The sequence below is a fragment of the Carassius auratus genome, chromosome 31 (assembly GCF_003368295.1).
Source record: "Carassius auratus strain Wakin chromosome 31, ASM336829v1, whole genome shotgun sequence".
Classification (NCBI taxonomy): domain Eukaryota; kingdom Metazoa; phylum Chordata; class Actinopteri; order Cypriniformes; family Cyprinidae; genus Carassius; species Carassius auratus.
The window spans coordinates 16,084,289-16,097,753 of record NC_039273.1 but is presented as its reverse complement, the minus strand read 5'-3'; the positions used below and the strand labels follow the sequence as shown (position 1 = coordinate 16,097,753).

Here is a 13,465-nt window from a genome sequence, read left to right as displayed (position 1 = left end):
CACTCAGAAATGTGAAAAGAATGTTGGAGGAAAGATTTAAAATGAAAGATCTTGGTAAACTTACACATTTTCTGGGTATTGATTTTGCACAAGGAGATGGTGAAATAAAAATGAACCAGAAAAGGTCCATTATTAAGATTTTGGAGAGGTTTGATATGATTAATTGTAAACCAAGGTCAACTCCATGCGAAAACAAAATGCAATTTGATAATGAAGGTGAACGTGTTCATCCAAAACTGTATCGAGAAGTGGTTGGTAGCTTGATCTATCTAATGACCTGTACTAGACCAGATCTAGGTTTCATTGTCAGTAAGCTGTCACAACACTTTTCTGAACCAAAGAACCAACACTGGGTAGCTGCTAAGCATGTATTGCGATATTTAAAGGGAACTGTGAACAAGGAATTGTGTTATAGGAGAAATGATGTAAATCTTAATCTCTTTGCATTTAGTGATGCTGATTGGGCAGCAGACCAAAATGATAGAAGAAGTACAACTGGTTACTGTTTTAGTTTGTCTGCCACTGGTCCTGTTATTTCTTGGAGGTCTAAGAAACAATCCACAGTTGCTCTTTCCACATGTGAGGCTGAGTATATGGCTTTGGCAGCTACTGCACAAGAAAGCCTATATCTTGTCCAGTTATTAAACAAAATGGACAATGAATGTATTTACACACCAGTGACAATTTATAAGGACAATCAAGGGGCAGTTGCTTTGTCCAAGAACCCTATATGCCGTCAAAGGTGTAAACATGTTGATATTAAGTATCATTTTGTTCGATCTGCACTTGAAGATGGAAAGATAATTATTGAATATTGTCCTACAGCAGCCATGGTTGCAGATATTCTGACCAAACCTGTAACCAAAGCCATGCTTGATAGATTTGTGTGTTTTATTTTTGGTGTGATGTCAATGTACATGATAACTGTATGTTATTCAGCCTAAGAGCAAGTGGGGGTGTTGAACATTGGTGACATTGAATGTGGTCTTATTATGACTGTGAGTCTAAGGGGTGTGGTTCATTCATTATGCTGTTCAGGTGTTGCAATTTAATAAATGACTGCATGCCCCTGTGAGTGTGCACGCCAGTCAAACGAAACCCGATGGCTACGTGAGTTTATTCCTCCGTCATGTTTTAGTCGGCTTTCTACTAGGGGTGTAACAATACGCGTATTCGTATTGAACCGTTCGGTACGCGGTACGCATTATGTATACCGAACGGTTCGTTGGAGTAATTAATTATATTTGAAAAAAAAAAAAAAAGAGAGAGAGAGAGAGAAATATAATGATATGCGTTCAACAAGGTAGCCCAATAACCCAAACAACGTAACAGGCAACGCCCCTGACACTCCCGAAGAAGAAAAAAACACCATCTTATATGTTTATGTTAGGCTACTCAGCAGGCGCTCGCTCACTCAGTACACGCTGAAGGCTCGTTGCAAAATAGCCAATGCGTTTAACAGACTAGAAATGAGAAGATCCTCCAATAACCAACAGGTCTGGTGTTTGGGTGCACTTTGGATTCCCTTTAAGCTATAATGGTGATGGCAAGAGAGTGGTGGATAAAAAACAACGGTATGTCGCATCTGCAACATGACAGGGTACACCAGCGGGATTACAAAAAAAAAACAAAAAAAAAAACAGCGGGAATATCTGGGATATATGCGTCAGTACTATCTGGGAAAAGACGAAAAAAAGGAGAAACATGCACGCAGCAAACTATCCCTGCAGCATTTAGACACTATAGCTTACAGGGAATCCAACCCAAACACCAGACCTGTTGGTTATTTTAGGATCTTATATTTCTGGTCTGTTAAATGCATTAGACATTTTGCAACGAGCCTTCAGCGCGTGCTGAGTGAGCGAGCGCCTTAGGGGCCGTTCACATATCGTGCCTAAAAACGCGTGGAAAACGCTAAGCGCGTCTTTCTCCTCCTTTCCAAAGCGCTCGGGCAGAAGCGCTCATGAGGCGTCTGTCTTTGCTAAGCAACAATGACGTGCTCTCTCCATGAGACGCGGAAATTTCAGCGAAGGATAAATGGATTTGCAGCTCTAAAAATCGCTTGCAGTAGCTCTGCTACTGAATTTATTTCAAAATTGCAATCCATATACAACTATGATCAGCTGTTCCTTCATCTTGGCTGAGCTCTCAACGTTGTTACGGGAAAGGATGGAGCTGATTGGTTGGTTCTTGTCACATGACCAGCGGTGCGCTTGCGGCATTCTGAAAAGTTGAGATGTTTTTACATTTTGCTGTATCTAAAACGTATCGAACCGAACCGAACCGAACCGTGACATCAGTGTATCGTATCGAACCGAACCGTGAATTTTGTGAACCGTTACACCCCTACTTTCTACCCTTTGTTACGATGGCAGCTTCAACACACGGAGTTGGGTTAAGTTACCACCGAAGAAGAGTGGGAATGAATTAGAATGAGTTTTCTAATATACATAAAATGTTTCTGCACGTATAAAATGCTGTGCAGATCATAGTTAAATCAATTACCATCGATATATAATATATTATATTAGCGAACGATAAGGAGAAGGGTATTCCTGCACAACCGGAGGCTGCAGTTTCAGGACCGCAGTTCTGGGACCGCAGTTTTAGGACCCTAGTTTTTTTGTGACAGCGCCACCTACCGTACTGGATCAATACTAATTAAAGATGGATGACGTAGACCGCAATCAGACGGTGAGTACCGATATTTAATTAATTTTTATTTTATAACGTTTAAACCGTGCAAAGTTTACATAGTGAGAACTGCTAATTATGAATTAATTCCCACCAAATTAAGAATTCGTGAGCTAGTTTCATTAATTACTACGGCGTTAATTCGTGGCCATGATTTCATAAATCCTCGTTGAGTTTTAATGACAAAGTATTATAAGTGAATCTAGCACATTAATTAAACTTATCAGATGACCAGAGCATGGATGATGTAAGGTTTGTAAGATTTACCTGCAGCTTAATGTATTAGTGTGAATACTGGCTTAATAGTCGTTGTTTTACCATATTTATGTATAAAATATCTTTCATAACTAAACTGCACTGACTGCCTAGTTGCAGTATGTGTTAGCCTGTTGTTTTGGCATTGTTTTGCAATGATGAATGAGGCGTTTGGCAGTTTTAATAGCTTGTTAGAATTTGGCCTAATCTGCAGGTCTCCACATACAGTCCATTGATATCATGTGTTAGTTTCTGTCATGTTCTGCATTGCCAATATGAAGTGATTTTATGGATTTGGTTAGGCGCATTGTAGGACAGCTGATTAAGTCATTAGTGATATTTTCATGATCTCAAAATATTCTAACAAGTAGCCTCTCTCTTTTTCAAGAGGCATATAACAATCCAAAAAGGAAAATCCCTGTTCGAATTAAAGCGATGCACCACATGCCATCAAAGTTGAGCAAGATCAGAACCCATTTAGAGAGCCATTTCAATCGTGCAGTTATCCATGAAGGTTAAAGTGTCAAACATTCCCTCAGGAAATGCAGTTGGAGTTAAAATGTGCATTAAAAGTAAAATGTATTTTATGATCAGTTCCATTTGGGCAGTGAATCAAAGCTCTCTTATTTGTTTTTGAAAACCAAACACCTAATTCAAATTTTGGGTATACATAATTTACAAATTGAAATATATGATCTATTCTATGTTCTTGTTACACCATTATAGGCTATACCATTCACAGTCACAGATGTGGGTTACATTGCCGACCACAGTTGCATTACCACTGTATCCACTGCCAGTCGATGCTGTTACGTAAATCTGATTTCATTAAACACTTGTCTTCTTGCAAGGAGAAGCACCCTGACATAACCAGCACAATCCCAGCTCCGACATTGACAACCATCCCATCTCCAAAAAAGATCAAGTTGGCAGTTCCAACAACAGCATCCAACACCATCCCAGATCCAACTACAAAAACCACCACTATGCTAGATCCAGCTAGATCCAATTACAACCACCACCACTCTGCCATCAACTCCAAGTGAACAGATGCAAAGGGTCTGAGTGAAGACAAAACTAAAGAAAAAGTGTCCCATATGCCACCATCTCATGCACAAGACAAATTTAAAGAGGCACATAGAAAGGAAGCACACAAGAAAACGAAAGGACATCACAGCAACCTCCCACCTTCAGAATGAATGTATCGATCTGGAGAATGGAATTTATACCGTCCACAAATCATTTCATGGTACCAGTATACCTCTGCATGTTCAAAATAAGATATGGGGGAAAATCAACATGTTTTCTGTGAATCCACTGAGTGCCAGGTGAACATGGAGTTGGCATGGAGGAGTGGATTGAAAGCATATCAGTGCATACACCTTCAATCAATATCATACTGTTCATCCTATGCTTCTTTTTCTGTACTGAGAGAAGATACACTTACTGAAATGGTGAAGAGCAAGTGGTTTGGTGAGGATAAAAAGAAGGTTTGCCTTGATCTGCAAAACCTTGCCAACAGCATCCATGTACCTTTGTCTGTGTACTGCAAAATTGGAATGCCTCAGTCAGTGAAATACATCTCCATTTATGAGCCTACAGTGTCATATTACAGTCGATTGGGAAGGGTCATTGTGTCGTATGACACAAAAAAAAATTCATGGCACTGTCCTTGTCATCGGACAAAGAGATCATGCATAAACAAATATATAGGAAAATGGCACTTATTTCAGACACACCGTGAACTTTTCAGAAAAGTGCGGAGCACTGAGGAAGTGGAAGTCCTAAAATCAGCAGGTGATGAAAACAGAGATGATGAGGCTGATCTGGGTGACATAACGTATCCACCAAAAGAGGACCAATTGAAAGTCATGGTCCAGTATATTCTGAAGAACAAAAAGTTACATTTTCGGCTTCCATCAGTGGAAAAGGAATACCCAAGGCATCTAATTCCAGAGGAGATGATGTGCCAGCACTGCCCTGGCAATGTACCCCTGAGTGACCCAGTCCTTATTACACAAAAGGCGAAAATCCTCACCAGCTCACGTATTGTTCAAGGTAATTCCATTATGTATATTCATTACTATTATTAAAATGTAAATCTGCTATGGGAGTTGTGGGATACTTAAAAAAAATAATTGAATGTTTTGGAAACTGTGATTTTTGTTGAATCTTTGAATTTCCAGATGTTTCTACCTACTGTAAGTCTTGTCATCAGTGTGGAGCCTACTTTCGCTACCAAGAGTGGAAAGATGGCATACACAATTTTAATGATCGGATACTCCTTGACCTCCCTTTATGCATAACTATTAGGAATATGCTACAGGTATTTTTTTTTATCTTAATTGAAGTATAGTCTGTAATTTAGTCCTTTTGTGGGGGGAAATGTACAGTTAAAATGTATGGTATAATTTGTTTTTTCATTATTATGTTTCTTTCTTAGGTCCATACTGCTGTCAGCAGAGTGGTGGAGTATTTGGAAAGGACCACCGGTGTGCAGTTTCCCTCAGCTGATACGATTATGCAAGGATATATTCACTTTGAAGCTCTTACAGAACATGACTATGAGTATTCCTGCGTGAACTGTGGGGACCATCCACCAGTTGTCATCATGGACCTCCATAAGAAGGGGGCCTTCCATTTGTCAGGTAAACATGCTTTCATTGAAAAGTGTTATCTTCTAGTATTAATTTTCGCCCAAATACACCCAGAGTTTTTAAACAGCTTTTAATTTCTATACACATTTGACTTCTGTGTAATGTTTTTACATTATTTCTTTAGTAAGTGACCTTTCACCACCCCCAGAAGACTTCAACGGAGAGGTTGATATGCATTCTTTTTGGGAAGCACTTTCATTGGAGAGGATTGGTCGAGGATTTGTAACAAGTAATTCAAGCAAGCAAACAATTTCTAAATATGTTAGCCTTTTTTTTTAATGACTGCTAAATTGTGTGGCAAACAAACATGGACATAGATGCATAACATGTTTACATTTATCACTATGTAGATATTAAGCTATTTTAACAATTATTTGTTGTTTGATGTGATATTTTGAAAGGTCAACAAAAAAATACTTTTATAGTCCCACCAAGTTACAACTTTTGGGCACCATGGATAGGTCCAAAAACATGTAGCTCAAACCATGTCCTTAATACGGAATATCAAAAAGTCCGTCCTCCAAAACCGACCGAAATGGCAGTAACAGAGGACCGCCTAAGAGAGGAACTATACAAGCAGAAGGTAAAAACACAATTCATTATATTTTCTATTCTTAGTTCCCATTATTTTCAAAAACATGTGTCTCCTCATATATTTAATTTGTTATATTTTATAGGTTCAGGTGGTTAGGAAATTATGTAAGGAGTGTGGGTTAGATTCGTCTGGATCACGAGCTGACCTCCTTCTGAGATTGTCAAATGAAATGAAGTCCAGGCAGACATACGACAAGGTTTTTCAAAAGATCTGGGCTGCTTCAGGTAGGCTACATTTTACATAGTTTACTTTGTGTGTGCTACCATTATTTTGAAGGGTTTGTCCCTGGGTGTAATAACTTCCAAAGGTGCTTCTCTTTAATTATCTGACTTTTATTTTCAGTGTACTCTGTACGGATGAAGCCCTTTTTAGTTGGTTAAACTACTTTTTTTTTTCCCCCCATCTCAGGTGGTTGGGCTGTAATTATGTGCCCATGTGGCATTGTGTACAGCATAAAGTGTAACATTCGAGCAGAAAGCCCACGTGACTTTGCAGACATGTTGCTTTCTTGGAAGCACATGCCAAATGTTATCATATATGACTTTGCACGTGGGTTAGCAACATGAACCTTAGAGAACCAGAAAGTTTGCCTTTCAAACCTTTTGAAGGACGGTTAAACCCCCCAACTTCAGACAACATAGCCAAAGCCAAAGATGGGAAACTGAAGGTCTCACTACCTTGGCTGAATTGTAAAAAAAAATATTCCAGACCCTGAAGGCCATCCAGTTACTGGTTCAGCAGAGCATTATGCTCTGTATGATCGGTTCCACGAAGACAATACGAAATATCCCCGTGATGTTCTGCGGAAGCTTCGCACAGTCCCACAACTGGCTGGAAAAGTAAACAGTCAAGTTGCAGAACAGCTATTTTCCAGAATGAAGAAAAAATAATTACTTTTTAAACATGGCTTTACCTTCAACACATCTTTTCCTTATGAGGAATATTATACACCATCATAACACGTACAGAAATGAACAACGTCTAGGCAACATAAAAAAGGCTTTTGGAAATGATGTCACAATGAACAGGCACAGCCAGGCAGTGTTGGGTAATTCTTTATTTTTCTTTTTAAGCTATTCTGTTTTAAATGCAGAACATTTATTGTTCGATTTTGAAATAATTATTTAATTTTTAGTTAATCCGGTATCCCCAGAGAAGGTCTCCACTGTTCCAATCGGCATTGATGTACCAACTGGTAAGTAATGAGGGACTCATTCTGCTCTTCCCTTGTCAAATTCTTAATTATGTTTTTCTGCATGACAAAAGGCTTATGGAATATCAGTGCTAAGAACTTCTTTCATTTGATGGGTTAGCTGTTTTGAACATGGACTGACCTGTATGAATAGGAACACTTATAGTAATTTTCTGCTGTAGTTTCAGCAGAGACAGTGCCCAAGAACGCATCCCTTGACACTCCCAAGGCAGCTCCCAAGACTGCGCCCAAGCCATCGTTCCTTGTTGCGCCAAAGCCAGCACACTTTGGCCTCTCAAAACTGTCTAAGCCCTGGGAAAAAGAATTGAATCCTATCCAGGACAAACTGGTGAGCTAATTAATTGTTTTCTGTGCCTCACACTATTATCTGATTGTTAGTTATGAGTGTAAAATATATTTGATCTATGATCTGTACAGGCCACACCCCACAGTGTGCATGTCACCCACTGTTTAATTGCACAATGTAACCATGATATAGTCAAAGTTTATTATCTACATGTTTTTAAGTCTTTCTGGTTTAAATATTAAAGTCATTGTAAACCATCCGAATGCAAGAATATTAGCTCCTGTAATAATAATTGTTATTTCCAGCTCAGCTATGTTCTGGACACAAGACGGCCTGGAGCAGTAATTATTATAAAAGAAGGGTCCACATGTCTCACCCGTGAAGAGTTTTGGAGCCTAGGGTTACAAAGAAACATGGATTCCCAGGCGCATAGTGGGAACTTTGTAAAAAATAGGAGGGGATTAGTTATTTTTGTATTTTTTTTTATTGAATTATTTTTTTTTTTTTTTTATGATATTTGCTTTGGCTGTTTTCTTGTAGATTGGGAATGCCTGCTTCAAATTGCTTCTTGAAGCAGCTCAGCAACATGTATGTGAGATTAAACCATAAATTAACATATGTACTTTATGTTACTGTATTCTTTCATATAATTGTCTACTTTCAAAGTAGTTACAAGCTTTCAGTATTATTATTTTTTTTACGATAGGGAAAAGACATATATATAGAGGACATGTACGTAATTCCTGCATGGAAGTGTACACCAAAAAATATGGCTGTTAACTTTCCAGTGAGTATGCATAAAATAAAATATCTATGTGGTTACAGAAATGTGGATCTGCATTATGACAAGACTTTTAATTAATATTAGGAGGATGTTGACATGAAAGACTTGTTGGTGTTTTCAGCATGGACCAACTCAAATGGGCCAGAGCACTTCATTCTCTGTGTAAGGGATTGGTACTGTTCCACGATTCTAGATAGTACATGTAGTGGTAATTGTTAACTCATGAAAGTTCAAACTGTCAGTTCCAGCTCTACTTTTTGTCCTAATGACTTTTAAAATGTTGTGTAACTTTTACCAAATATCATATTATAGATCATGAAGCCACTCATGAGCGAGATTGTCTTTTTAGACTCACTGTACGCAATGCATGAGTCTGGATTTGGTGATGATGAGTACAGAACCATTTTTAGGTTTACAAATGAGGCATACTGTTTGACATGTTCATATAACAATTTATATTTTCGGCTATGTTCTTATAGCCTGTATTGATATATTTCGGCTACGTTCTAAAAGCCTGTACTGATATATTTCAGGCTACGTTCTTATAGCCTGTACTGATAATATTTTGGCTACATTATTATCATTATCATTTTTTTTTTTTTTTTGTTGGAATCTTGCACAAACAATAGATCCTGGGAGCTGGACTGAAAAGACTGGGCATGATATTGCGGTGATTAATAAATGGACATTTAGCTACTCCAAACAAATATAATTATATCCCATATTCATATCATGTAGATGTGATCATTTAAAAGAGTGGCAGTGACTTGCGTTTATTTGACTTGCGTGTTACCTGTTTTGCTGCTTTTAGGGATTGCCACGCCAAAACTTTGGGAATGACTGCGGGATTTTCATTCTTATGGTAAGGTCTCGATTTTTTGTCAAGTATATACAAGTTTCTGTCAACATTGTGAATAAAATGTCTTCCATCTTTTCTATTGCAGTACACCCTTTGCATTGTGACAGATGTGGGGTTTGACTTCCAGGAGGTTAGTTGATTTAAAAAAAAAAAATGTACAAGAAAATCTCACTTTTACATGTTGTCTGTGTGTACACTCTTCGTCATGAAGAAAATAGATACATCATTAACTAAAGATTCTCCTCATCACGGTCACGCATCTTTCAGATGGACATGCCTTTAATTCGAAAGTGGTGGTGTCTTCTTCTGATGGAGCGCTTCAAAATAGAAGGGTATGACACCACTAAACAATATATGTATATTAATTTCTGTACAAACAGACTGGAACTACCTATGCTTTAAACCGTTTTAAACCACACCTTTCAGTAAATTAGACATTTGTATGTGTCACTTGTGCACCAAATGCCTTAGTTTTTGCCTATGCAATACTTTAGATTAATCTTCTTAATGTCTGAAAGGCATGGTCAGCGGTTTGCCTTCTGGACTGATGAGGCCAGAAGCTTGGTCCAAGGAACTCTTCAGCCTGTCTACCAAGTGCCAAGACCGAGTGCTGTCTCTGAGAAGGTCCCAGTCCACATTGAGTCTGTGGATCACCGCACCACAGAAGAAAAGAGACTGGTGGACTTTATAGTAAAGTTACAGGGATCTTAGGAGCATTTGGTGGTCATTCAGTTGGTGGGTATTGTTCTTATGTACTTGCACATTTGAAGTCTGTAATTAGATGTCAGTAACATGAATATTCTGTCTGACTCTCTCTCTAAAACTCCCAACAGTGCATAAGTGTTAAATCATATATATATACACACACACACACACACACACACATATATCTCCATCTCTCGGTCTCTCTTTCTCTAGAGTTCAAGCCTACAGCCAGATGGGAAAGGGGTTCATTTTTAGTGCTGTTAAAAAATAAATATGTATGTATATATATATATATATATATATCAAAATAAACATTCTTGAATCATTTGTGTCTTGTCTCACAACAACCTTTAAAATATCTGCTGTAATTTAGACTCCATATGCTGATTCCAACTTTAACTTATGAGCTAATTTACCTTAAGGAGGTTAATCAAATACTGTATAATTCAAAAGACTAAGACTTTTAAGGTTCTCCATTTTTTACAATTGTTTTAAAATGTATATACATTTTTCATTTATATTTTGTGTAGATTCACGTTTAAATTTAAAATTGTGACTCAAAGCACACTTGGTAATTATCCTCTGCTACATTTTGAATAAAAAAATCACATTTAAAAAAAAATACTACTGAGATTAACATATTGATGCTATATACAAACATGACTACAAACTAAACCAACAGGGTCCTAGAAATGCGGTCCTGAAACTGAAGCCATCGCTTTATAGTCCAGTACGGTAGGTGGCGCTGTCACAAAAAACTAGGGTCCTAGAACTGAGGTTCTAGATCTGCGGTCCTGAAACTGCAGCCTCCGGTTGTGCAGGAACATATTATTGACGATAAGGGACGATACAAAAGGGAGTCAGTCCCATAGACTCCCCATGTTAAAATGCCCAAATTTACAGCAGGAAAAAACATGTTTACAGCCTGGTGCAAAAAATGATTTTGGTCTAAATAGCAAATTTTGCCCTTCATGACAACTGTGAGGGGGGTGATTTTTTTTTTTATAACTCATCCGTTGAAACTATATTAAGACTTAAAGTTCTGCATAATTAAGGGCGTAGCCACTTGAGTGACAGGTGGATTGCCGCTGCTGACACTGCCGTCGTGCTAGGTGGGTGTGGCTTCAGCAACTAGCTCCCGCCTTTTTGGCAATTTTTGATTGTCCGGGAGAGAAGAACCTACAATGTGACATATTTTCGGTTGTTTCACACTTTTTTGTTATGTATATAATTCCACGTGTTAATTCATAGTTTTGATGCCTTCAGTGTGACTACAATTTTCATAGTCATGAAAATAAAGAAAACTCTTTGAATGAGAAGGTGTGTCCAAACTTTTGGTCTGTACTGTGTGTATATATATATATATATATATATATATATATATATATATATATATATATATACAGTATTGTTCAAAATAATAGCAGTACAATGTGACTAACCAGAATAATCAAGGTTTTTCGTATATTTTTTTATTGCTACGTGGCAAACAAGTTACCAGTAGGTTCAGTAGATTCTCAGAAAACAAATGAGACCCAGCATTCATGATATGCACACTCTTAAGGCTGTGCAATTGGGCAATTAGTTGAATTAGTTGAAAGGGGTGTGTTAAAAAAAAATAGCAGTGTGGCATTCAATCACTGAGGTCATCAATTTTGTGAAGAAACAGGTGTGAATCAGGTGGCCCCTATTTAAGGATGAAGCCAACACTTGTTGAACATGCATTTGAAAGCTGAGGAAAATGGGTCGTTCAAGACATTGTTCAGAAGAACAGCGTACTTTGATTAAAAAGTTGATTAGAGAGGGGAAAACCTATAAAGAGGTGCAAAAAATGATAGGCTGTTCAGCTAAAATGATCTCCAATGCCTTAAAATGGAGAGCAAAACCAGAGAGACGTGGGAGAAATGGATAGAAGAATAACCAGAATGGCAAAGGCTCAGCCAATGATCACCTCCAGGATGATCAAAGACAGTCTGGAGTTACCTGTAAGTACTGTGACAGTTAGAAGACGTCTGTGTGAAGCTAATCTATTTTCAAGAATCCCCCGCAAAGTCCCTCTGTTAAAAAAAAGGCATGTGCAGAAGAGGTTACAATTTGCCAAAGAACACATCAACTGGCCTAAAGAGAAATGGAGGAACATTTTGTGGACTGATGAGAGTAAAATTGTTCTTTTTGGGTCCAAGGGCCACAGGCAGTTTGTGAGACGACCCCCAAACTCTGAATTCAAGCCACAGTACGAAGACAGTGAAGCATGGAGGTGCAAGCATCATGATATGGGCATGTTTCTCCTACTATGGTGTTGGGCCTATTTATCGCATACCAGGGATCATGGATCAGTTTGCATATGTTAAAATACTTGAAGAGGTCATGTTGCCCTATGCTGAAGAGGACATGCCCTTGAAATGGTTGTTTCAACAAGACAATGACCCAAAACACACTAGTAAACGGGCAAAGTCTTAGTTCCAAACCAACAAAATTAATGTTATGGAGTGGCCAGCCCAATCTCCAGACCTTAATCCAATTGAGAACTTGTGGGGTGATATCAAAAATGCTGTTTCTGAAGCAAAACCAAGAAATGTGAATGAATTGTGGAATGTTGTTAAAGAATCATGGAGTGGAATAACAGCTGAGAGGTGCCACAAGTTGGTTGACTCCATGCCACACAGATGTCAAGCAGTTTTAAAAAACTGTGGTCATACAACTAAATATTAGTTTAGTGATTCACAGGATTGCTAAATCCCAGAAAAAAAAAATGTTTGTACAAAATAGTTTTGAGTTTGTACAGTCAAAGGTAGACACTGCTATTTTTTTGAACACACCCCTTTCAACTAATTGCCCAATTGCACAGCCTTAAGAGCGTGCATATCATGAATGCTGGGTCTTGTTTGTTCTCTGACAATCTACTGAACCTACTGGTAACTTGTTTGCCACGTAGCAATAAAAAATATACTAAAAACCTCGATTATTCTGGTTAGTCACATTGTACTGCTATTATTTTGAACAATACTGTATACTTTTGTTGATTTTATCTAATAGAATGTTTTGAATGAGACAAACCACCGAATAGCACAAAACATCACTTAGTGAATGCCTACTTTTAAATTAAAACTATTTCCATTTAATCTCATTCATATACAAGTAGTTTGGGTATAGGCAAGATTTTGTTTTTAATAAAGTCTCTTACCAAGGCTGCATTTATTTGATAAAAATATAGTAAAACAGTAATATTGTGAAATATTTTACAATTGAAAATAAAAGTTCGACTTTATTTATATGATGGCAAAGCAAAATTTTCTGTACAATTACTCCAGTCTTGTGTCATAGGATTTTTCCGAAATTATAATATGCTAATTTGGTGCTCAAAAAATATTTCATATACATTTTTTAAAATAGCTATTTTAAACATTTGTTATTTGG

At 37.7% G+C, this 13,465-nt stretch overlaps 1 pseudogene; it reads left to right on the top strand.

Annotated features, from left to right (window-relative positions):
- Positions 1 to 4,059: 4,059 nt before the first annotated feature.
- On the top strand, positions 4,060 to 10,214 carry LOC113051195 (uncharacterized; annotated as a pseudogene).
- The last annotated feature ends 3,251 nt before the right edge of the window (positions 10,215 to 13,465 follow it).